We start from the raw sequence: 24,000 nt of genomic DNA on the forward strand, positions 1-24,000 counted from the left end.
ATTGCCTTATTAGGAAGGAGGGAAGTTTCTTTGCTTACCAGTGGGAGTGGGAAGCACTGAGCAGCCTTTCTGTCCGATTTGGTGAAGTTTCAGCCAGAAACTAGTAGTCCATTGGTCGTTTTGGGCCAGTTCCTAGCTCCTTTCAGCCCCCTGCTATAAAACACGCTAAACACGCGTTTTCCAGCTTGTACCAACTCAGCACAGATCCTCGTGGTGGCCTGCAGAGTGATCCAAGCAGCAGAGAGCTAAAAGAGTGACTTTCTACCAGATATAAGTATTTTTGTGGCTTTCCCACTGTTATTAAGCTAGCCACTGCATTTTGCCTGTTTTACTGCTACTTTAAGTGATTTCTGCATTTTACACTGTTTATTGCACTTTAAGTTACTAATTGTTGCAAATTGTTTCTGTAGGCTACACACTAAAGTGCGCTAGCCGATTTACAGCATTTATAGCATTTACTGTCTGTTTTTTTTCTTGTCTCTGTAAAAAAAAAAAAAAAAAAAATCTCTTGTTTTCCCACCTTACTGAACTAGAGTAGTCCAGTTTCAGAGTTGCTGATCCCTGGGCTTTGTTTTTAGTTCCTGTTACTGATCCATTGCCTTATTAGGAAGGAGGGAAGTTTCTTTGCTTACCAGTGGGAGTGGGAAGCACTGAGCAGCCTTTCTGTCCGATTTGGTGAAGTTTCAGCCAGAAACTAGTAGTCCATTGGTCGTTTTGGGCCAATTCCTAGCTCCTTTCAGCCCCCTGCTATAAAACACGCTAAACACGCGTTTTCCAGCTTGTACCAACTCAGCACAGATCCTCGTGGTGGCCTGCAGAGTGATCCAAGCAGCAGAGAGCTAAAAGAGTGACTTTCTACCAGATATAAGTATTTTTGTGGCTTTCCCACAGTTATTAAGCTAGCGACTGCATTTCGCCTGTTTTACTGCTACTTTAAGTGATTTCTGCATTTTACACTGTTTATTGCACTTTAAGTTACTAATTGTTGCAAATTGTTTCTGCAGGCTACACACTAAAGTGCGCTAGCCGATTTACAGCATTTATAGCATTTACTGTCTGTTTTTTTCCTTGTCTCTGTAATAAAACAAAAAAAATCTCTTGTTTTCCCACCTTACTAAACTAGAGTAGTCCAGTTTCAGAGTTGCTGATCCCTGGGCTTTGTTTTTAGTTCCTGTTACTGATCCATTGCCTTATTAGGAAGGAGGGAAGTTTCTTTGCTTACCAGTGGGATGGGAAGCACTGAGCGGCCTTTTTGTCCGATTTGGTGACGTTTCAGCCAGAAACTAGTAGTCCATTGGTTGTTTTGGGCCAATTCCTAGCTCCCTTCAGCCCCCTGCTATAAAACACGCTAAACGCGCATAAGCGCGATTTAGCGCGGAGTTACCACTGTTGCACACAAGAGCAGCGGCGGTTAAACAAGGTTAAACTATTTGGGCCATCTAAATTCCACTCTTCCAATTTTCCCTTAGAACTACCTTCCTCGAGCTTTACTGCTGATCTAACCATCATATCCTATAACTGAAAAGTTAATCTCTACTTGATTCCCAAGTAGACTATTCTCTATCTGTAAAGCCTAGCACTTACTCCTACAGTACTTGCACCTTGATAAAGCACTCTTATTATAGATAGTACCCCACCAGCCTAAAACCCACTTCCCCCGGAGTCCTTTGAAAGTCTCTTTATCTACTACTTCTAGTATGTCGAGGGATCAGTTGCTAGTGTCCTCTCCAGCTCAACTGGTGAACCTGGGAATATTGAGGCAATGTTACAATTGCCACATGTACACAGACAATCCTCTCCTTCTCCCACAAAACACAAATACATGCGAGAGATGCAACTATACGGCCAAACTGGAGGCTGAGCTCTCTCAACATAGGACTGGCAAGACCAGACAGGAGGAGAAGGTAACCACACACAATACATACCCAGTCACACATGGTACCATCACAACTTCAAATCATACACATACTCACACAAAGACATACTCGGAGGCTCTGATCAAAAATTTACCAAAACAGCAGAGGCCACCAAAGCAGACACCCAAACAACTACCACCTCACGACCCAACACATGCAACACATAGACCACACAGTCAGAGTGTCAAACAGTCACAGCCCTTAAGGCCAAACAAAATGCCAGACACACTTGTCATTGGTGATTCCATAGTCAGACACACTGACGTCCCGCTCACCAGACTGAGTAAAGAGAAGGTCACAGTAAGCTGCCTGCCGGGCGCTAGAATCCGCCACATAACGCAAGCACTCAGGTCTCTCAACAGCAGGTACAAGTATGACTCAGTCATTGTCCACGCTGGTGTCAACGACCTGAGACGTACCTCCTTGGACTACATGAAAAGGGACATCGAGGAGCTCTCTGATTATGTAGCCCAGGCAGGTATGACCCTGACCTTGAGCAGTATCCTACCTTCACCTAGAATGATGCCACAATACAGTGATAAGATGATCATCTTTAATAATTGGCTTAAATTCTGGTGTCATTCAAAGGGGATCCAATGTCTGTCTGCCTGGGATGACATGCTGGACAAGCCACGCTGCTTTGCAAGGGACGGCTTGCACCTGTCATCCCTGGGCTTCCGGATATTGGCAAAGGCTCTTGCCACCCCCATAGTGCCTTTTTAGGCAAGGCTCAAATTCTAAACCTACCACCCTAGAACACCAAAAAGGAAAAAAACTAAGGGTAATGCTGCTCAATGCCAGAAGTCTCAATCTCAAGATGCACGCACTCGAGGCCCTTCTCAATATGGAGAACATCGATGTCTGTGCTGTGACAGAAACCTGGTTCAAGGCTCCTGAGAGCACCCCAGCACTAACAGGTTTCACCTCATATCATGCTCCGCCCCAAAATCCGGACAACACCAAGAAAGGAGGGGGTGTCCATATTCATAAAGGACACCCACACCTCAAGGTTGGTGGCAACGACGATGCATCGGAGACCATCCAGGTGCAATTAACCATAGGCAAGACTGCTCTGCAATTTGTAGCATGTTACAGGCCACCCTCTCAAACTCAGGAACCTCACATGGTCTTCCTGAAAACATTGGAGGGATAAATGTATCTCCAAACACCATCATACTAGGTGACTTCAACTACCCTAATATAGACTGGGAACACTACTCAAGCCCGAACACTCTAACCCAAAGATTCCTGGAGTTCATAAACTCAAATGCCATGGAACAACTAGTCACCATCCCCACAAGAGGAGAAAACATACTTGATCTCATCATCACGAACATGGGATCAAAATGTTCAACACCGAAGTATACCTCTCACTGGTGAGATCAGATCATAAACTAATCTCGATGGAGGTCCTCATCCTGCCCCCACCTGATACAAAAACGACCACAGTGAAAAACTTCTCAAAAGCCGATTTCACACTTCTAAAAACTAGTGTGGTCTCCTTTAAGGCCCCTGAGCCAGTGGTAAACATTACTCAAACCGCTGAATCACTTACAAATGCCTTCTACCAGCACCTACAGGACTGCATGGATCAGGCAATCCCAAACAAAACTAAGACTCTCTGTACCAAAGGCAAGCATCCAGTCTGGTGGACCCCAGCCATAAACAAACTCTACAACAAAAGGAGGAAGCTACTACAAGATAGAGCAAAATCCTTGAAAGGTAAGACACCTTTGATCATTATAAGTAAAAACTAAGAGCTCTCATAAAATCATCCAAGGCAAATTTTGAGAGAAAAATCGCCAAGGACTCTAAAGAGAATCATAAGGCCTTCTTTAGCTATGTTAGAAACCTAGGAGGAAACTCCCAGATATGCTCAGAATTAGTTCAAAATGATGTGAAAATTACTGAACCTACACACATTGCCAACATACTGGCTGACAGGTTCAGTGCAAACTTCCCCTCCCCCAAAAGGAGATATATCTATTCCAGAGGATTGTAGCCCCCAAACATCTCCAACGCCCAGGTGAGAACTGCCCTCACTAAGGCAAAAAACACAGCATCCATGGGACCGGATGGTGTCCCCGGCTGTGTGCTTCACGAACTCAACGAGGAATTAAACCCACAGTTAGGACAGCTGTTTAATCTTAGCCTCACCTCAGGATACTTACCCAAGGAGTGGCGCACGGCGACTGTGGTCCCACTTCATAAGGGCGGTGCCTCCACAGACCCTGGAAATTACCGCCCCATTAGCTTGACAAGCCTTATCTGCAAAGCCATGGAGAGGATCATAATGGAACTCATAAATAAAGACATAGGGAACTTGCAGACTTTGGATCCAACCCAGTTTGGCTTTGTCAAAGGCAGATCCTGCCTCTTAAACTTGGTTGACTTTTTCGAGACAGTCACCAAGGCCATTGATGAGGGAAAGGCAGTCCATACAGCCTACCTCGACCTGGCAAAGGCCTTCGACACAATACCCCACTCAGGTATCATCGAAAAACTCATCAGCTTGAATGTAAACCCATACATCACAAGATGGGTTGCAAACTGGCTATGTGACAGAACCCACAGGGTCAGAGTTGCTGGAGCCATGTCAGACTCAAAGCCTGTCACAAGTGGTGTCCCACAGGGCTCAATCCTGGGTCCACTCTTGTTCGGCATCTACTTTTCTGAAGTACAAGCAAACATAGGAGGGTTATGGCTGACAAAGTTTGCAGATGACTGCAAACTGGGCGCCATAGTCGAAAACACATCTGACACAGATATCCTCCAGAAGGGCCTCACAGAAACGGATAATTGGTGCCAGAGCCATGGCCTGAAGTTAAACGCCAAAAAATGCATAGTCATACCCTTCGGGAAAAACAAGGTTACCCCTAGCTACCATATAGGTGGCAATCCACTGAGCACAGAAAAAGTCATCAGGGATCTGGGGACCCAGGTTGACAGTAGCCTTTCATTTGACACTCATGTTGCTAAAGTAGTTAGGAAAACCTTCTATATCGCCCACCTGATCATGAAGGGATTCACATCTAGATCAAGGGAGGTCATCGTCCCCCTGTACTCATCACTCATTAGACCTATGATTGAGTACAATGCCCGCTCGAATGTATCTGACCAGACACCTGCTACAGCTTGAAAGGCCCCAAAAGTTCCTCACCAAAAGGATAAAGGGTCTCAAAAATATGTCTTATACTGCCCGACTGAAAGAACTCCAGCTCTATTCAGTCTCATACCGCTTGCTCAGAGGTGACCTGTGCCTGACATATAAGGCCATGTCAAACCCAGATTTGATGAATATGCTTCACCTCAAAAAATCTAGATCCCTCAGAACCACAAGGGCGGGAGACTTAAACCTTGACACGGTTATAAATAGAACATGCTGGAGGGACAGATTCATCACCCAGAGACTCCCTATGCTGTGGAACAAAATCCCGGTACATGTGAGGCAGAGCACCTCTCTGGCCTTGTTCAAGAGGAATCTTGACCAATGGATGGGAGATTGCAGATATATCCCAGGGATTACTTCAGTGTCACTGCTTGACAGGCACAGCAAAATGATAGGCATAGTTTTTATTCAAACTAAAGGGGTGGCGAAAGCCACATAACTATGGGCTAGGCTTATAAATGCCCTTGGGCAGATAGCCTAGTATGAACCTATGAACCTATGAACCTATGAGTAATAACAGAATGAGCTTATTTGGCTCTGAGGACAGCGTTCTTTTTTTTTCTCGATTGTTTTTATTGAAAACTTTAACAGCAAAACATTAATATATGATAACAGAAATATTATAAAACAAATATACATATCTAAAAGAACAATAATAAACAACTAAAATAACTATTTACAATGGTGTCTACTATAAAACAAAGCTTTTTAAACAGAAAAAGAAATATGATAAGAGTAGTTGTTAGTTAATTATTAAAGTCTGGTATCCAGCAGTTCTTTAAATTTCAGCCATATATTATATGAAGAGGTGATTCTAGACGTTTGTGTCTTGATCGTGATAAGTTCAAGATAACAGACTTCAGTTGCCAAGTGTAATAATGCCTTCATAGTAGGAGTGGTCTGATTCTTCCAGTCCTTGATGATGACTTTACTTGCTAATGTTATAATACTCCATAAAAGAGGATATTTTATTTTTATGACACAAGTAGGAATAGGTGTATTAAATAAAATAAGAGATTAGGTCAGCATAGAATTATCATTAAAACAGGCTGTAAGAGAGAATTCTTATTATCCGAATATATTTTAAGTTTTATGCAGCTGTAAAATGTATGCCGCTAGTCCTCTTCAACATTTAGTCATCTCCCGCATCCTATGTCTTTATTATACATCAATTCACCTTTATGCAGTGTGATAAAGATTCTATGTAAGAACTTCCAAGAGAATATCCTCCACCTTAGTGATGAAGTAGTTTGTTTTAAATACTGGAGTATTATATTTTTATAGTCTTCACTTGGTTCATAAGTTCATAGATAGGTTCATAGATTTGTACTAGGCTAACTGCCCTTGTGGGCCATTTTAAGCCTAGCCAGTTACCCCATGTGAGAATCAAACCCTGTACATTGCGTCTTCAAGGTGAACACCTTAACCATTATGCCAACCTCCCACCCCTAAAACAAAATAAACAGCCTTTGCAGGTCTTGAACCAAGGACCTCATACACTATAGTCACAGCAATTGACCACTAAGCCATCAAAGCAATAAAAGGTTGCTTCTCCCCTGGGAGACACACAGTTGGTAAGTGCAGGATTCAAACCCCTATCTAACTGCATTATAATTCTAAAGCAGTAAGCATTTACACGGCATGCTATACACATTACATTAGAAATATAATGTTTCCGTAGCTGGAGTTATTATTAACAAATCTAAAATAAACCTAATAACTTTCTCAGTGACACACTGTTGATTTAAGTACCTTGTATATTTTAGATAGAAATCCCTTTCCAATTATATTTTGATGCATTAGAATAATGAGTAAATCAATAAATGTGGGGAAAGAATTTCTAACTATTGGTTGCATTAGATTAATCTTATATTCAACTAAATTTCTACAATTTTTAATTTCTAACCATAGGTCTTTGCTTAACGCAAAATTATTAATGACACAGTCAACAGTTTGTAACTTCCCATTGTCTAGTAATTGATACCAGTATAACAGTTTTTTTGTTGTTAAATGTAGTCGTTGTTAAATGTATTAATGCTATTTTGAGTATAGGCAATTGGAAATACCTAGAAATTTCATACTTTATATTCAGGCTTCCTGAAAATGAAAATTTTAAAAGAGGTTATTATTGTATTAATATAATAAGAGTTAACTGGTTTGTTTTTGTTTTCTATAAAATAGTCTTTTACTGACCAATGAAATGTATTAGTAGCTATTTTAGCATGATATGATTTTGTTAAATTATTGGATTTACACTAAATACCTCCCTGAATATCTTTCCATTTGGCATTATAATTGTTATTCAAGCAAGAATTTATTGTCTTAACAATTGAGGATATTGTTTCTTTCGGCTTTTCCCAGTTAGGGGTGGCCACAGTGGAACTCCAGTCTGCTAATGATTGGCAGTAGATTTTTACATGCCGAGTTGCCAGCCCTGATGCACAAACTTCAACAAAGGTACGCCCATTCACGCATGTCTCCACGCAGAAGACGCTCTAGCTGAGAATCAAACCGGACAACGTCTTACTGTGAGGTGACAACGCTACCATGGCACCACTAGCACAGTCCCTGTCTTAACAATTGAGGATAAGGAATATAATTCTAAATCTGGAAGACCAATACCACCTGATGTTCATTCTCTAATGTGATAGTTTAAAGCCAACCTAGGCTTATTAGGAAACCATAAAAATCTTAGTAACAAAGAATTATACTGACAGTGTTCTTGATCTCTTTTAATTTATATTTGGTAATAGTTTACATTTAATGCTGTGATTATGATGATACTTATTGAGAAACTGTATTTAAAAGAGTTACAGACCACTAAATTTTCATTTCATTTTTTGAAATGGAAAACTAAAATATATGTATGACAGCACTTTAATTCTGACACTGGGATTGTAGCTATATTTTCTATACCTTAAAACATTTACTGAAAATGAGTATAATGATGATAATGTTCCTAGAAATATAATTTTTCCGTAGCTGGAGGGGCTGACAGCAAACATGTGAAACAAACTTTGCTACACCTGACTACACATTTAATCTTACTCAAAGATTAATCTGTCATTAACATTTATCTTAATCCATCCATCCTCAACCCCTTTTTGCATTTTTGCATATGTGGTTGGGGTGCCACTTCAGCAGTGGCAATCATCTCGAGCCAAGGTTTACATCACCAGGTGGCTAGCCATGCCACAGTAGTTTATTCATACCAGTCACTCGCGTGCACACACACACACACACACACACACACACACACACACACACACACACACACACACACACACACACACACACACCTACGGCCAATTTAGAGTGTCTAATTCACCTACTGCATGTCTTTGGAAATGTAGAAGGAAACCAGAGAACCCAGAGGAAACCCACGTGACCACTGGAAGGACATGCAGACTAATACCCAGCCAAGAATCGAACCGGAGAACCTCTTGCTATGAGGCAACAACCTCTTGCTGTAAGGTGACAACAATTTATTTTAATCAACGCGTCTATATTTGTGTGTTTATTTATTTTTTTTAATGAAATCAGTACTGTCACTGTTCTACACATCTGCAGTGAACAGTTTACTTTCCTTGTGACTTTGTTTGCCCCCATATTTCACTAGTTACATCTTGGTGCTGTCTGAAGGGTGAGCTGCATCCTCTGATGTGGTATAGATATGGTAGAAAAACAAGCCTGAAAATGAGGAAACATTGCTATATGAGGATTAACACAAAAGGCTTAAGTAAACATGATGGTTTTCACTCATTTTTCTGTAGTGCTGTTTTGTCCCCAGATAAAGCATGTGGCCTGTAGTTCAGATCTTGCAGGAAGCTTCTTGAACTTTGTTGGAGCCTGGTTTGTTGGGATCCATAATGTATTTCTTTAACAGCACAGACAAGACAATTGTATGGCCATATTTTTTTCTCATTCTTTAATGGTCTGACTGTTGTGACTGTCATGCTTCAGTGCTTTTTTTTTATATCTTTAAAAAAATCACAACTTGGTAGTTAGGAATGTACTATGTTATTCATACTGATCACTGCTGCAGTAGCCTTAGCTATATGGGATATATCCTGTCAAGGATATAATAGCTGGTCAGCTTCCAAAGCTTCAGGGTGCCTTCCACTTACCCAAACTGTCTAGCAGCTCAAGCTGAGATGACAAAAATACAAGTTTGGGAGCAAAGCCCTTCAGTGCTTTCCTACCTAGCGAGCAGACAAGTTCCTTTTGGAGAAAAATATAACTTCCATTTTCTTATTTTTACTGATGTAAAATTACTTTCCTCTTCAGGAAAGTTAATTTAAAGCAGGATTGTTGTGTTTTAATGGATTGTCTGAAGACTGTAATGCACTTGTAAAATGAGCACTCATTGTTTCTGTTATTTTAAAAGTAGTGTTAACTAACTGATAAAATATTTTCTGTGGAGAAGTTGTGTTGATTTTTTTCATTGTGGGGCTGTCATAGTGTTTGAAAGTGCTTTTTACTGTATATTTTCTGTCAACAACAAAAAAGTTACTTTTGTGGACTGGTTGTTTTACTGTCATTTGTTGCTCTTTTCCCTCAGGATAGAGACACCATTTTTGGCTTGACCATTGAAAAGATTGTCAGCTACAAAAAGAAAAAGTTAAGCACTCAGCCTTTGCCACCACAGTAGGATAGCAATTTGCCTCAGCCACAGGTAGGTGGCTCTGTTGTGGCCATTTGTTGTACATCAAACCACTCATCTTTTGCCTGGATCCCTCTGGTGTAGCACTTATAGCCACTATGGTCCAGAAACTAGCAATGTCTTCTGGAGCTGTTGTGGTCCCCAAAGCTGGCAAGGCAGAGCCACTATTATCAGTTCTGCAAGAGAGAACATGGAAGGTTTTCCTATTGTGTCAGAATGCTGTGCCCATCTCTGATTAAGCAGCACCTGCCATTATTGACATGGTTGGCCCCTTTTACCTGTCAAAAAGAAACAGAAAACCAACCATATATCCACTCCTCAAATTTCTTTGGATAAGAATAGTTTACCGGGACTGGCTCAGAGTTTAATTAAGGCTGTCAATCCTTCTTGTAGAGTAGTTTATGGTAATAGAAAGAGGGGTGCCACCTGTCCTGAAGAGCTTCCAGATCTGAATCTAAACAGGAAGATGCAGGAACGGATTCAAGGTTTTGTTCTCGATTTCTGATTCAGACTCAGAAGAGAGCTCAGTTTCTGATTCTCCCTGTGGGGAATTTTTTTTCTCTGAGATTATTGCTAAAATGTCCCAGTGTGTCCAATGGGAGAACACAGTGGTGTCTCAGACTCTCAGAAAATGCTATAAGTTTTTACAGAAGGATTTTCCAAAACCTACACCCATTCTTCCTGTTCTCTCTGCTTTAGAGGATGCATGTCTTACTGCCTGAAATTTCCCAGATAGTCAGCCAGCTGTCCATAAAAAGGCAGATAGGATGTATAAAGTTCCTTAGTCTTTTAAAATTTTCAACACTATTGCCAAACCTGACCCATAAGCTATAGCCTTAGTTGAGTCCTCTGCTGTTAAGCACTTAGTTAATTCCAGTCCTACTCTTTCTAATAAGGATGGGGAAATTATTGATAGGTATGGGAAAAAGTGTATACTTTTTCAACTTTGAATTTCAGAATTTTAAATTGTCAGGCTCATATGTTAAAGTATATTCTGGCATAATGTGAAAGTATGAGAAATATTTTATCAACAGATTCTTCTTGTGAAGAAAAATCTGCTTTAACTCATTCAAACCTATAGTGTATTTTTTGTATACTTCAAAATAACACCCATTAACATTATCAGCTAATAAAAGGCAGAATTAGAAAGGGCTAGTAGTTATTAATAAAATGACACTAAGATTTTAATCAAGGATGTCCCACAGCAGAAAAGCCTTGATTAATGCTTTTTAAGTTGATTTTTCAGAAAATGCTCTGGAATGCAAGTATGTGTGTAGGCTTTAAGAGGTGCGACATTCCACACCGTGTAGGTGTTAATGAGTTAATTAACGTAGTTTTTTCTATTGCACAGGTCACTACTTGTTTGTAATGAGTGTATATGACTCTGTTGATACTTCTTCCAGGGCTATGGCCACTGGTGCAGTTTTAAGGGCGTTTGCTTAGCTGTACTCTCAGAACTTCCCAAATTATGTCAAATGCCAAATTGTCCAAGGGATTTTCTTTTCCTTCATTCAGTTTTGACAAAACAAAAACCAGAATAAAAAGTGTCAACAGAATTCAGGTAAACAGACGTTTATGAAGAAGTGACAAGGAGGTTTCAAAAAGAAACTCCCAAAACCAAGGACTCTACAAGTCTGAATGACTGTTCAATAGACCTTGTGACCCCTTCCTACCCTGACTATTTTCTCTTCCAGAAAGTCTTTTGTATTCTTACTTTATCTCCAGCTTGTATATCTGGTAGCTTCCTACAGTTTGCTATTACAGTAATATTTCTGCATTTCTTTTATTGCATGTTGAATCTCGAGTATCAGTAATATAGAAAACAAGCAATTTGCTTTTCAGCCTTCTGCAATTTTACAGCTATGCTGCTGACAGACTGAGTCTATGTACTTGGTATTCTTATATTTCAAAACTGAAAGACAACACTCCCTGTAGCTTTTGCTATAGCTCTTGCTTATGAGCTTCTTCATTGGCTAGTTCTATCTCTGTCTATCCATTAGACTGAGGATAGGGTGAACTGGACACTACGTGTCTGATACTGCTCTCATTTAACGTGTTATATTGTATTGGTGTCTTGTTATGCTCTTCTCAGGTCTGATCCCACACTAGCGTCTAATCTCTTTTTGTTTATAACACATACCATTCTATTTATGTTTACAATACCTTTCAAGTCTTCACTTGCTTAAAAAAAATGTTTTGACTACCTCAGCTGCTGATGAAATAACAAATGGCAATCTAAGCTGTATGTATTTTGCTAATGGCATAGTCAGAGAGCACAAAATGGAGTTTGCTTTATCTAGTCTTATTTGCCAGGGACCTCAAGTTGCATCTGTTACTGAAAAAAGAACTTTGGGTTTTGCATTTTATACTCCTTCTTCTACTGTTAATAATTAGTAATACTCTCTTCTAATCATACAATTCAAAGATTGTAGATCGATGCAAATATGATTCTTGCCTTTTGTCACAACAATGATCCTTCTCTTCACCTATGCTGTTGGCTATGATTGTTTTTTAAAGACCTACAAATAACCATTTAACCAACTATTCAATAAAACAAAAAAATCAGTCACACCTCAGTTTATTGAATTAAATAGACAAGATAAGTGCTTTTGTCAGATGAAAGAGCTTATCTTATCTATTTAATTCAGTAAACCGAGGTGCTATGCTGATTTTGTTGTTTTATTGTTTCTTAAAGACACCTAACCTCTCTGTTTGAGTGCTGTGTATAGTTATACATGGGCATGCATTACTAACACCATATCAGTTTTTATCTATATACAATATTTCTCTCGCAAACTTTCTAAACCTTTAAATAAATGAGGATAGTCATGCATGATATCATTGTAGTAGAGTTTTCTCGGTATCTGAGATTGCCTCTATTTTTGAATGCAGACAGCCTTTGCTCTGATGCTGTGAATTCATTTTACCATCTTAAATTATTATAAGCCACACAACCAAAAATAATAAAAGTATATTCAATAAGTGCTTCTATTTTTAGAAGAAAGTGTACTTCAGATTTTTATATTCATATCAGTTTTCTTCAGCTGATGATTGGTGATTCCTATTGCAAGAACAGATTAAAATGTGCATATATTTGTCTTCCATCACTATTTTCCAATCTCAAATGTTTAAGTATTTTATGACAAAATAGTATATTCTACACCTGTGATTATCCTAAATTCAGCATGCTATCTATACATTGCTAGTATTTATTGCAAACTGTCTAAACTGCATTCTTTTCTTAGAGTATCTGATACATTTCCATCACTCACTGTATCAAGTTTTTTTACTTCCTCAGTATAGCAACAAATAGATTATCTTCATTTTTTTCAACAAAGCACACATTATTTTAAACAAATATTATTTGTTTTTGCTTCTACACATTTTACAAAATGTCATTTTCTAGCATGGATTCTTCAAGACTGATTGAATGCAGGACAATGCTTGCTTTCATGTTTATCTCCATGCCCTACTTAGACTTTATTTAAAGTGATGTGAGTAGTATTGCCACCATCTTGAATCCTTACATAACTATTTGTCACGTTTGTTACTTTTATAACAAAATCCTACCTTCATTTCTATTTTTTTTAATTTGACTCACATTTTATTTAACATGTACTCCTTTCATCTTTGAATATTTTAACTATATACTATGAATTTCATATGTTGTGTACCCACCCACAGGTTTTCATAATGTCAGGACTATTTTTTGTAAAAGCATGACACTTGTTTCATCATTTTGTGTACCACAGACGTACTTCATCTTATTTCAAAGTCCTGCAACTTAACAGATTCACAGTCTTTGGCTTCAGTGCTGTTGCTAGGTCAACTGACACCCTGGGCAATCCTCCAGCAGGTAGCCTTCTCAACCAGAGTTAAGGACTAAAAATAACAAAGTCCTCCAGAGCTGAGGTCCAACAAAGTAATTTCTTTCTAAATAATATCTCTTTTATAATCGGAAACAAAAAGACATATACTAGGTCATTGCTACAGTTCCTAACAAACACACACACATACACACACACACACACACACACACACACACACACACACACACACACACACGCACGCACACACACACACACACACAGTACAAGCAAATCATTTGAGCAGATGGACTTCAGATCAAGGCTGCTTAAATGACTAACCAAACTGCACTCATGCCCAACTCCCCAACAAGTGCAAACACATCAGCAATATCTTCTAAAGTGCTGATCATGCCTCTAAAGCATGTGTCTGCTGTAGCTGCCCCTTTGCCTGGCTATGACTTTGTTTGGATTTATTCTTCTATAGGATTGTATATTCGCTGTAGTATGTTGAACTGCTTTAAAGAACACACATCAAACAAATGTCAGATTTTTTTAGGGCTGACTATGATTACTGCAGAAGGTCATCACACTGGAGCTGTTTAGACTTTTCAGATAATCCATTTGCAGTAATAAATGAATAAACAAACAAACAAACCAGATTTCTGGATCCAGATCTTCCAGTTTTTTGCCAAATTTCTCTTTAATGAAATAATTCCAGGATGGTGCAGATGAGTCATATTCCACTGAGAATTATACTTCAGTTGTTCATAACACAAAAACACATGAAGGCCTTCAATGTTTCACTTCTGCAGATATACAACTTCACATTTGGAAGATGTTTCACTTCTTGTACAGCACAGAGGGTATTCAAAAACATTTATTACAGTGTTATGGTAACTAGCATGATGACTGGTGATGCATGGGGTAATTTAGAAACACATATAGTACAATTGCATTATGGGAGAAATGCTACAATATTCACAGTATACAAATGACTGCATAATGCCATACAATTTGGTGTTATCAGTGTAATGAGACTCACTGCATACGCAAATTATATAATTCAACATGACAGAGTGATTGGGAGACAGATAAATCCAGTCCTAAGAGCTGCAGTACTCATGTTTTCTGCTTTCCGGAATTCCTCAGTGTTTAGAAGTTTCACTTGTGCTAATATGCTATGAACAGCAGCAGCCTTAGTTTAATAGCAAGTGTTCGCTTCCACTCTCTGAGCCAATGTCTACAATGCTCATCATCTTCTTATGTTCATAGGTAGTCACTAGGCTTGCAGTCCAGAAGACCCTTAAAGAGCCTAGCCCAGATTCCCAGTTGTCCCCAGGCACTGTCTGGTGAAGTGACTTGAGCAAGGTCACACAGTAGGTAAATGAGAAACTACAACTCAGTCATAACTCTGTGTCAGCTGCCAAACTGTGCATCAGTCACTTTCACTAACATATAACATACCATCACATCAATGACCAGGACATTGTCAACTGCTGCTCTATGGATAGAGACACCATACAGCTGTCAGTAGATGTGTATCACCTACACAGTAACTTAAGGGATTGTACAGACTAACTCTATAGACATGAAAGTTCATGTATCATTAACCATCCTTGTTCCAAGAACCTTTCAGTGTGTCTGACAGTGGACACAATAGGAATGGCATTAGCATGGCAGATCATATGCCAGTTGCTTGACATGATGTTATAACATGTGCAGGAGCATACATGGCTTCTATGGACAGAAAGGAGAGAGCTACAGCTATACAGACAATTTACAACATAGCCCATTTTCCTGTGGTCCTGGGAGGGTACTGATTGTGCCATATTGCCATCAATGTCCTACTTCTTCCACACAGCATCCAGTTCATCAGATAGAAGGGCTTCCACTCCCTCAACTGCCAGCTGGTATACAATCCATAGAGTGTTAAATGCAATGTGTCTATGGGCAGTTACCATGATTCTAAAATCTGAAATGCATGCAGCCTCTGCAATTTTTTTTCCACAGGATGACTTCCCATAAGATTATGTAGTTGGTAGTTATACACATTGCCAAATACATAGGTCAGGATATATATAACTTCCCATTTAAGTAGGTAGCAGGCCTGTTATACAACACTGTCCACTGCTGTGTGTTGCATAGAGACTGGATATTTGTTTGAATCATAGATGATATAATGACCCTCATCTGAATCCTTCAATCCATGACTGAGGTGGCATACAACACCTCACATCAACAGACAAGGAACACTACAAAAGTGTGTTCAGATTCCTGAAAGGATGTTCCTGCAGATTCACTACCTCTGATGGTACACTATAGTATGTACCTAAGGCTGGCAGTCATTTATCCTTGGCGTGTGTGATGTTTCATAATATGGTAATATGCAAGCAGATACAACTTAGGAATATTGCATTACTCACTGAGACACTTGTTGCAGCAGAAGATGAACACACAGGTGCAGAGTACTCAAAAGAACTGCCTCCAGTGGCAGCCCATGTAAGGCCAAGGTGGGTGTGATATGTTGCAACACTGGCTCTGGCAAAGAGGCAGTTTCTGGTCTGCAACAATTAGCCATGATAAAGACGATATACAATAAAAATGATGAATGCATTATTACACCCGGCCTAAGCATTCCAGTACTCTCACTGGGCATGCAGTGCATCAAACATTAACTTGCCTACACATGCCAGAAGCAGTCATCATTATTTACATAGTTAGACAGGCACAATGACAGGTGAGAGCAATGTTGCAGCAAACTGCAGGAGTCAAACTTACATCCTCCAGTGCTGGAATGGAGTTACTATGTCACAGTCAGGATAAGGGTTGGCACAGCATTTCAAGAACATATAATGAAACCCCAAAGGGTGTTCCATATTGGAAGCCAATAAATGGACAGTGTCCATGATTCCAACAGCTGCTACAGCTAGGTGTGGAATTCTGTCAGCTGACAGGAAATAGGAACAATGTCAAGCTGCAGGAACTGCAGCCTGATGAGGCATCCCAGGAGTGAAGCCTAGTGAACATTGTTGGCCATGATGATGATATTGCCCAGTCTGATAGCTGCCTTGGCCAGGGTGACAGAGGTGCAGTCTCTGGATTAGTGTGTGCCATTTGTGCAAGCCTGACTTGTGACTTGTGACCATCACTTCTGGATCCTTGTATGGCTATGGCTGGTATGGGCTGCAGAGACATAGTGGAAGGCACTTGCCACATACCTCATAGATGCACCAATGGATGCCATGTTGGCTACCAGTGACCTAGGCATGCATGTTTGCTCCAAATCTCTATATGCCATATCACTCTACACAATTTGCTGGTTATCCCACAGTCCATCCAGCTGTCGCTCATTCTTAATAGGCCATGTAACAAGATCAAAATCACAACCATGGTGGGAACAGCAGCTGTCTATGCCTGTTTAACAGACCTACGGATCCACTTACTGATTCAAATTATGGCACCCACTTCAAAGAAAGACTTGGAGTCATGCAGGTGATGGCCATCAACACATCTTTCCCCTATGTTGGGTGCACACATATCAGAAACTGCAGCTGATGGGTGCCGTCTGAGGTGTTAATGCCTATGTAGTCTGGCGGGGGGGGGGGGGTTCACACTGACACACAATTTTCACACATTTGTGGGATTCACACAAGATGTCTAATACTAAAAACAGGCAATGTCATAAGTTCAGCCTGCCCTTCCACTGCCACATCATATGTAAGGGATATGTGTATGAAAAGTGCTACTGTGTCATCTGACTGGGCCATATGTACACTGCCATCATCATCATAATCAGCCACAGGTGACCCGCTGATATTGGGCATGTACCATCCTGTTTCCTTAGACAGTCAGTGGAATCTGTGAAAGCATAACGACAGTATACTTGTACAACTGCTGGAACATATCCCAGTCCTCGAACCCATGGCATGTATAGTGGTACATGTCAGTTATGTGAATAATACTATATGGGCACATACATATCTTGTGTTGCAGGATGGCAAAGCTGAGGCTCCACTATACCTAGAGAATAAATATGCAGACATGTTGTGCTAAATAACTCTTTCTAACATGTGGGTCAGTGTACAACTTACAGGTTTGCTTGCAATTACTAAACTAGTGCAACCCATGCAAACAGTCAGGCACTCATCATCAACCCATTTCCTACATTCAAGCAACCCCAATGTATGAGGGCTTACTTACCAGCCCCAGACAGGCTTACAAGCAATTCTTTCACTTCTGTGAATTACAACTGTGAATTACCTCTGTGTTGGTGGTCACATCCTGTGGTGGACCTGTCACTGTTGATGTCTTGTGCCTGGGTCCTAGCATGCAGTATTATATCAGTGACTGTGCAGCACATCTGCACTATTATCCTTTTATGGCCATCTACAGCACTGATGTCCTGTACCACTCCCTACCACATCTTGTTCTGGAAATCCTTGTCAGTTTTCCCTTTGTCCAGGATAAGCATACCATGTGTGCATAGGGCCTAAGCAGTTAATCTCCTAAGTGGTTAACTTTTCCAGCCATTTCCACCTTCTTGAGCACATAACAAGATGTATGCACATGTGGGTTATTCATATCAGTCAGTATGTGAATGCATGACTGATTGTGGCTGACCCCCTATGCCTCAGTACTACCAGCTGCCTCCATTTGGTGGCCTCATACATGTCCACTGTCTTGCTATGAGCATTCCCACCCTACTTCATACTGACAGCATTTATAGGAATCTTTTCACTGCCTACCATTTTCCAAAGCTTTGCTAACAGCCAGCAATGCTGTTTCTTCCTTCTATCTATACATATAGATATGCCTTGACCTATGTAAAAAAATCCTTTATTTCCATACAGTATGTATGCATTGGCCATAATGTGGCCCCTTCCAATGGGATAGTTACCTGTCAGGTCCATTTGCTATGGTCTCTGTCATTGTGAACCCCCCCATCTGGACAATTACTTGTCATTAATTTGAGCTATGTTACTTCACCCCATCTACTGTTTCCTACCTGCCCCTGCTCCTGCCATGCACCATGAATGCTCAGAACAGTACAGAGGTACATTACCAGATATCTTGTCTTCTTTCACTATCACAGTTAAAAGTGCTCTCCATTGAACTGCTCTTCCCAATTTGTTCATCTTAATGCACTCTTCCATAACCTAGTAACTGTGCTTTATATCTCAGTAAAACAAGCATCGTAGTGTGGCACTTTTGATAATGAGGTAACTTAGCTAGATCATCTCTGAAGCTGCACTGTAACACCTTGGGTTATCACATCCAGGCAAACTAGCATTGTGTCGCTGCCCATCCCTAGGCTAATGGGACATGTCCACGATATGCTTACGTATGGAGCATTCAAAAACCATAGTGCCACAACTCTGCACTAATGATACTTTTGCTATTGTATCATTGGTGTCTAATAATGCAAATCATGTGATGTCCAAACACATAGCTGTGCACATTAGGCTGCTATTTCACTCCTTGTGAAGCTTAGACACGGTCTCTTTACATGCTGGTTTCAATGGGTTACTTTCTCATATAACCAGGAAACTAAGATATTTTTATATCTGCTGTGGGGACAAAATGCATGTGCCAAACCATTACAATGGCTCATTATATAAAGTGCATGCCAGGCACCAGCTTTCCATGTCAGTGAATGATGTCACTGGCACAATCTACTTTAGCAAGCAGTGCAGAAATTACTATAGCAACCTGCAGAAGAGCTACCCAGTCCCAGACCCCCAATTGGAGAGAGAAAGTAACGAGAGTGTGCCAACCTGTGAAAGGATTTTTGTTTGTTGTCCATGGTCTGCTTGTTGCCTTACCTTCTTTTGACAGGGTCACAGTGCATTAAATTGTTCCTACTTTTTTACAGCAGCTAAGGAGAGAGACTGAGAGAGAGAGAGAGAAAGCGAAAGAGTTTAACAGAAATGCCTGTCTGGGAGAGCCAGCAGACTCTCCCAACGGCTGTGTTCATTTATCATGCCCATGAGTGTACTGTGCAATTACAGTTCTGTTTGTACTTTACATGCATCACGAACAAAAACTCAAAAGCAACTTACAAAACAAAAAGGAAAGCACCCGAAGCAGGTTGAACACACGTTTATTTTAACATTTAGTGCTTTCATCCGTCAAATAATGGACTTCTTCAGAATAACAAACATTAAAAAATGCCAGCTTATATAATGTTAAAAAGCCACCTGACTAATGTTTAATTGAGACCAATTCATTGTTAAAGTCCTATACCTGAACTACAAAAAACATCAAGTTCATTTAAACATTAAAAACAATAAAAAAAATTAAACAACGACAATAACATTCACAAAAGCCATATATTATTAAAACCCAGTTTAAATTTCAAAATTAGACTTCAATTTCAAATAGCTTGCTATAGAAATAAATTCATTAACACCAGGTTTGTTCCCTGAATTGCATCTTAAATGCCTTTTTAATTCCTTATACTCAAGGTATAAGTCAACAGGTCCACCCCTTGGTCCCTGGATGACACTGTCAATAACAGGGAATTTAAAGGAATGGATTGGAAAGTTCTTGATGTGTTTGTATAAAGCATTGTGTTCATCGTTTTTGCCAATGTCATACACATGTTGATACATTTTATTCCTAAATTGTCTAACAGTTTTACCAACATAAAATCCTTTACATTGTTGGCACTTTGCCATATACATCACACTTTACAATCACAGTAATATTTCCTTGTCAGTTTTATAGTCCCAAATCCATCAATATAACCCCCCCCCCAACCCTTCTAAGATGTTCTTACATTGGGAACAGTGGCCACATTTAATCATTCATGCCTCTCTTTTTTCATATAATGTTCTTGCCATCATTTAAAGCAAACATCTTTTTGGTATACTATAATCGTTTTTTCTCCCTATTTTCACTAAATTCTTGTTCAACACCAAATATGGCCCAATTCTTCAATACGATAGCTCGTATGCCATCAAAGTGGGTACTAAATGAAAGAATGATAGCTTTGTTATAGTTGTTTTCTTTCTTGTGGCCACCTGTCCTTCCTCCCATCTGACTGTGGTGTGTCCCAAGTAGGGGCAAGTATACCCCCTGAGTTCTCTTTCTGTCTACTTCCAAGAAAATCGCAGAGAGAAAATCACTGGAATACCCCCTTTTTGAAAGCATTTCCCACAATTTCCTACATTCATCCACAAAACATGTGTCGTCACTACTTTACTTGCATATTATTAATATGTTTCATTTATTTATTTTTATTTATTTATTTTCTTATCTTTCTTCAGGTATTGTTACTGTGCAAATACTAGTAGGCACATATGTCTATGCCAGCTGATGCAGTTGATGCTGGATCATTGGAGGCCACTAGGCCTGCCTGTCAACAGTAAGATATAAGTTACCCCTGAAAGTGACCTCTTGAGCTTACTTGTGGCCCTTGTGGCCACATCTCAGAAGGGTGGGATAAAGGAATCTTTTCTAAGAGTGACTCAGAGGGGTGTCCTTTGTTCACCTGGTTTCAGGTATGGCTGCTGGTTATATCTGGTGTGACAGTTGTTGGACACCTATATCAGGAGGACATTTATTGGACCATTGGACCACCAGAACCACAGGCTGCCCATGACATCAGCCACACAGATGACTGATGTTTCAGAGGGCTCACTTATGGGTTGATTGGACAGACCCCATCTACTTTCACCCTATCTCCCCAATATGGTGCTCCCTTTCCTCATGTCTCACTCCTCACACCCTGTTTGCACTTCAAATATCTCCATTTGTCTGCATCCTTCCATTGTTGTTTCCATATTTTGTGTCCATACCACTCTGTCTTTATGTCTGTCTGTATTTTATGTTTGCTGCTATTGCTAACTTTTGTTTTCCTTCTGACTTTACCTCACAAGGTCTATGTATGCTTCCTTTTCATAAAAATATAATATAAGCACCTGTACCATAAATAAATAAATGAATAAATAAAACATGTCCTTCTTCCTCTCCTAACCTACCATTTCTTAAGCTTACTCTTGTGTGTGTTCCTCTGTTTTTTATTCCCCATTTTCTGCCTTTAACCTCTCTCTCTCTCTCTGTCCTCCCCATATACATATATAAATATATATATATAAGGAACTGAGTAGGTATTTGTTGTGATGGCCTTCTGAAGCCTGCTTCCAGTACCTGAGTTGTCAATATGAGTAGCTTTATTGCAGGTGTGAACCTTCTCAGCCTGGGGAATGTCACCTTACTGTTTTTGTCATGTTGACCATGTGACTGGTTGCAGCTTGCCCACATCACTATGACTGCTGGCAGCAATATGGCTGCTCTAATTTATTATACAACCCTTTTCTTGGAATGCTAGTACTATGCCTGTCATGTTTAGACCTAAGCAGCATCAGTCCATGTAGCTTTATGAGAGTTTTAATGTTTAGTACTATGCAAATAATTCTCAATACCCTCTTGTCTTTTTAGGGGTTCTGGCAGACATTTCATCACTCTTACACATCTCTTCTCAAAGGTTTAATAAATTCACAAACACTGTAGATATCATATGTTTAGAAAGTCTATATTTCAGTTTGGTTTTCTGGGACTACACACCACATGATACACAAATCAGTGTAGCTAGCTCATTAGCATTAAAGTTATATACCCATTTGTAAAATGTAACTTTAATTAAAAATTCATTGTTCTGCCTCCAGTAATGTTTTACTGTGGGATAAAGATGTTAAGTACTATAGCAATATCCCACGCCTGGGTGTGGGTAATGCGGGATTTACCCACGGTTGGCTTGGTTTGGTCCCGAGGGTGAAGCCCGAGGGACCAAACCAAGACAACCGTGGGTAAATCCCGCATTACCCACACCCAGAAGTGGGTTATTGCTATTATACTATGACATTATTTAAGAAAAGAAATAATTACTTTTCTTAAATAATGGCATTGTATAATGCCTCTTTGCTGCCCTTCCGCAGCTGTCTGGTATCCGCGGCAGTTCTGATGTACTGCGCATGCCTATGCAGTATATCAGAGCTGTGGCCAAAAGCAACGGAGAAAGCAAGATCTCCATTGCTTTTTACTGTTTCGCTATGTTAAATGGGTTTAACATAGCGAGACAGCTTTAAAATAAGCAACGGAGATGTCCGGTCGCCCGGACTTTTTCCATTAGTATAACTCTCTTTTAAAACACTGTCTCGCTATGTTAAAAGAGTTTAACATAGTGACACAGGTTTAAAAAAAGCAACAGAGATCTCTGTTGCTTATTTTAAAGCTGTCTCGCTATGTTAAACCCATTTAACATAGCGAGACAGGTTTAAAAAAAAGCAACTGAGAAAGCAAGATCTCCGTTGCTTTTTACACACTGTGTCGCTATGTTAAAGGAGTTTAACATAGCGAGACAGCTTTAAAAAAAGCAACAGAGATTTCCGTTGCTTTTTTTAAACCTGTGTCGCTATGTTAAACTCTTTTAACATAGCGAGACAGTGTTTTAAAAGAGACTTATACTAATGGAAAAAGTCCGGCGACGACCTTTTCCATTAGTATAAGTCGATTTACAACGTGCACACTGGCCAATCAGCGTGCACGTTTTGGAATATTAATGGGGGGGTCATGGTATAATATATTTGTTAGTACTCATGTTTCTTATATTGTACATATTTGATGCACATATGTTGATTATCTACTGCTTTCTGCTCAAGTGATTGCTAATGCACCTTGTTATGATGTACTGTTTACGTTGTTTTCTGGTAAGCATGATTTCAGAAACAGCATCATTGCTCTGCCTATTTCAGTCTTTAGAAGTCTTGACAGTGGTTGCAGGCAGAGTCTGCATTCTTCACTACTTCCTTGAGTAAATTCTATATCAACATGCAAAAGAAAGCTGCAGGTAGAATGCTGCTGAAATAGCAAAGCTATTGCAACATAACTGAAACCTGTTGAAAGGTGAATTTAATGCAGGGTTCAAATTATAACATTAAAAACCTTTCCCTATCTATATTATTTAACATTCCTCAGTGCCTGACTGAGCAAAATGATCCAGTGAGCAAGATGGAACCGATACAAGACATCTTGCAGGGCTGGATCTTACATTTAAGCTCCCACCCACGTTTGTTACTCATGTTCTGATCCTACTTTTGTATTCTGAATTTGCTATGTATATTTTATGCATTTGCTAATTGGGCAAACATATCAGGCATGAGCCTTTTTTTTTTCTGGGGCAACCCAGAAGCATTGCAAGATAAAGTGATTTATTCAGAGAGACAAAGGGGGCAAATAGAGACTGAGGTTATCAAACCACAGACTTAAAAAATGAAGCTTATAGCCATAACCCTCTGTGCTATATTGCCAGCCAGACAGACAGATAAGCAAATATTTTTAGAATAGCATCTAAGCTGAATAGCCTCATGCACATAATAATAAACTATATGCAAAGAAGATTAATAATTTTTATTTTGTAGATTTCAGAGTGCTATTGTTTTT

General features: G+C 39.7%; 1 protein-coding gene across 1 annotated transcript in view; it reads left to right on the top strand.

Annotated features, from left to right (window-relative positions):
* LOC122796738 (desmoglein-2-like) overlaps positions 1-24,000 on the top strand; it is a 1,262,885-nt gene that overhangs the window by 1,084,017 nt on the left and 154,868 nt on the right. The gene's annotated exons all lie outside the window — the stretch shown is intronic.

This window comes from Protopterus annectens, chromosome 3.part0 (assembly GCF_019279795.1).
Source record: "Protopterus annectens isolate FY-2018-M chromosome 3.part0, PAN1.0, whole genome shotgun sequence".
Classification (NCBI taxonomy): Eukaryota; Metazoa; Chordata; order Ceratodontiformes; family Protopteridae; genus Protopterus; species Protopterus annectens.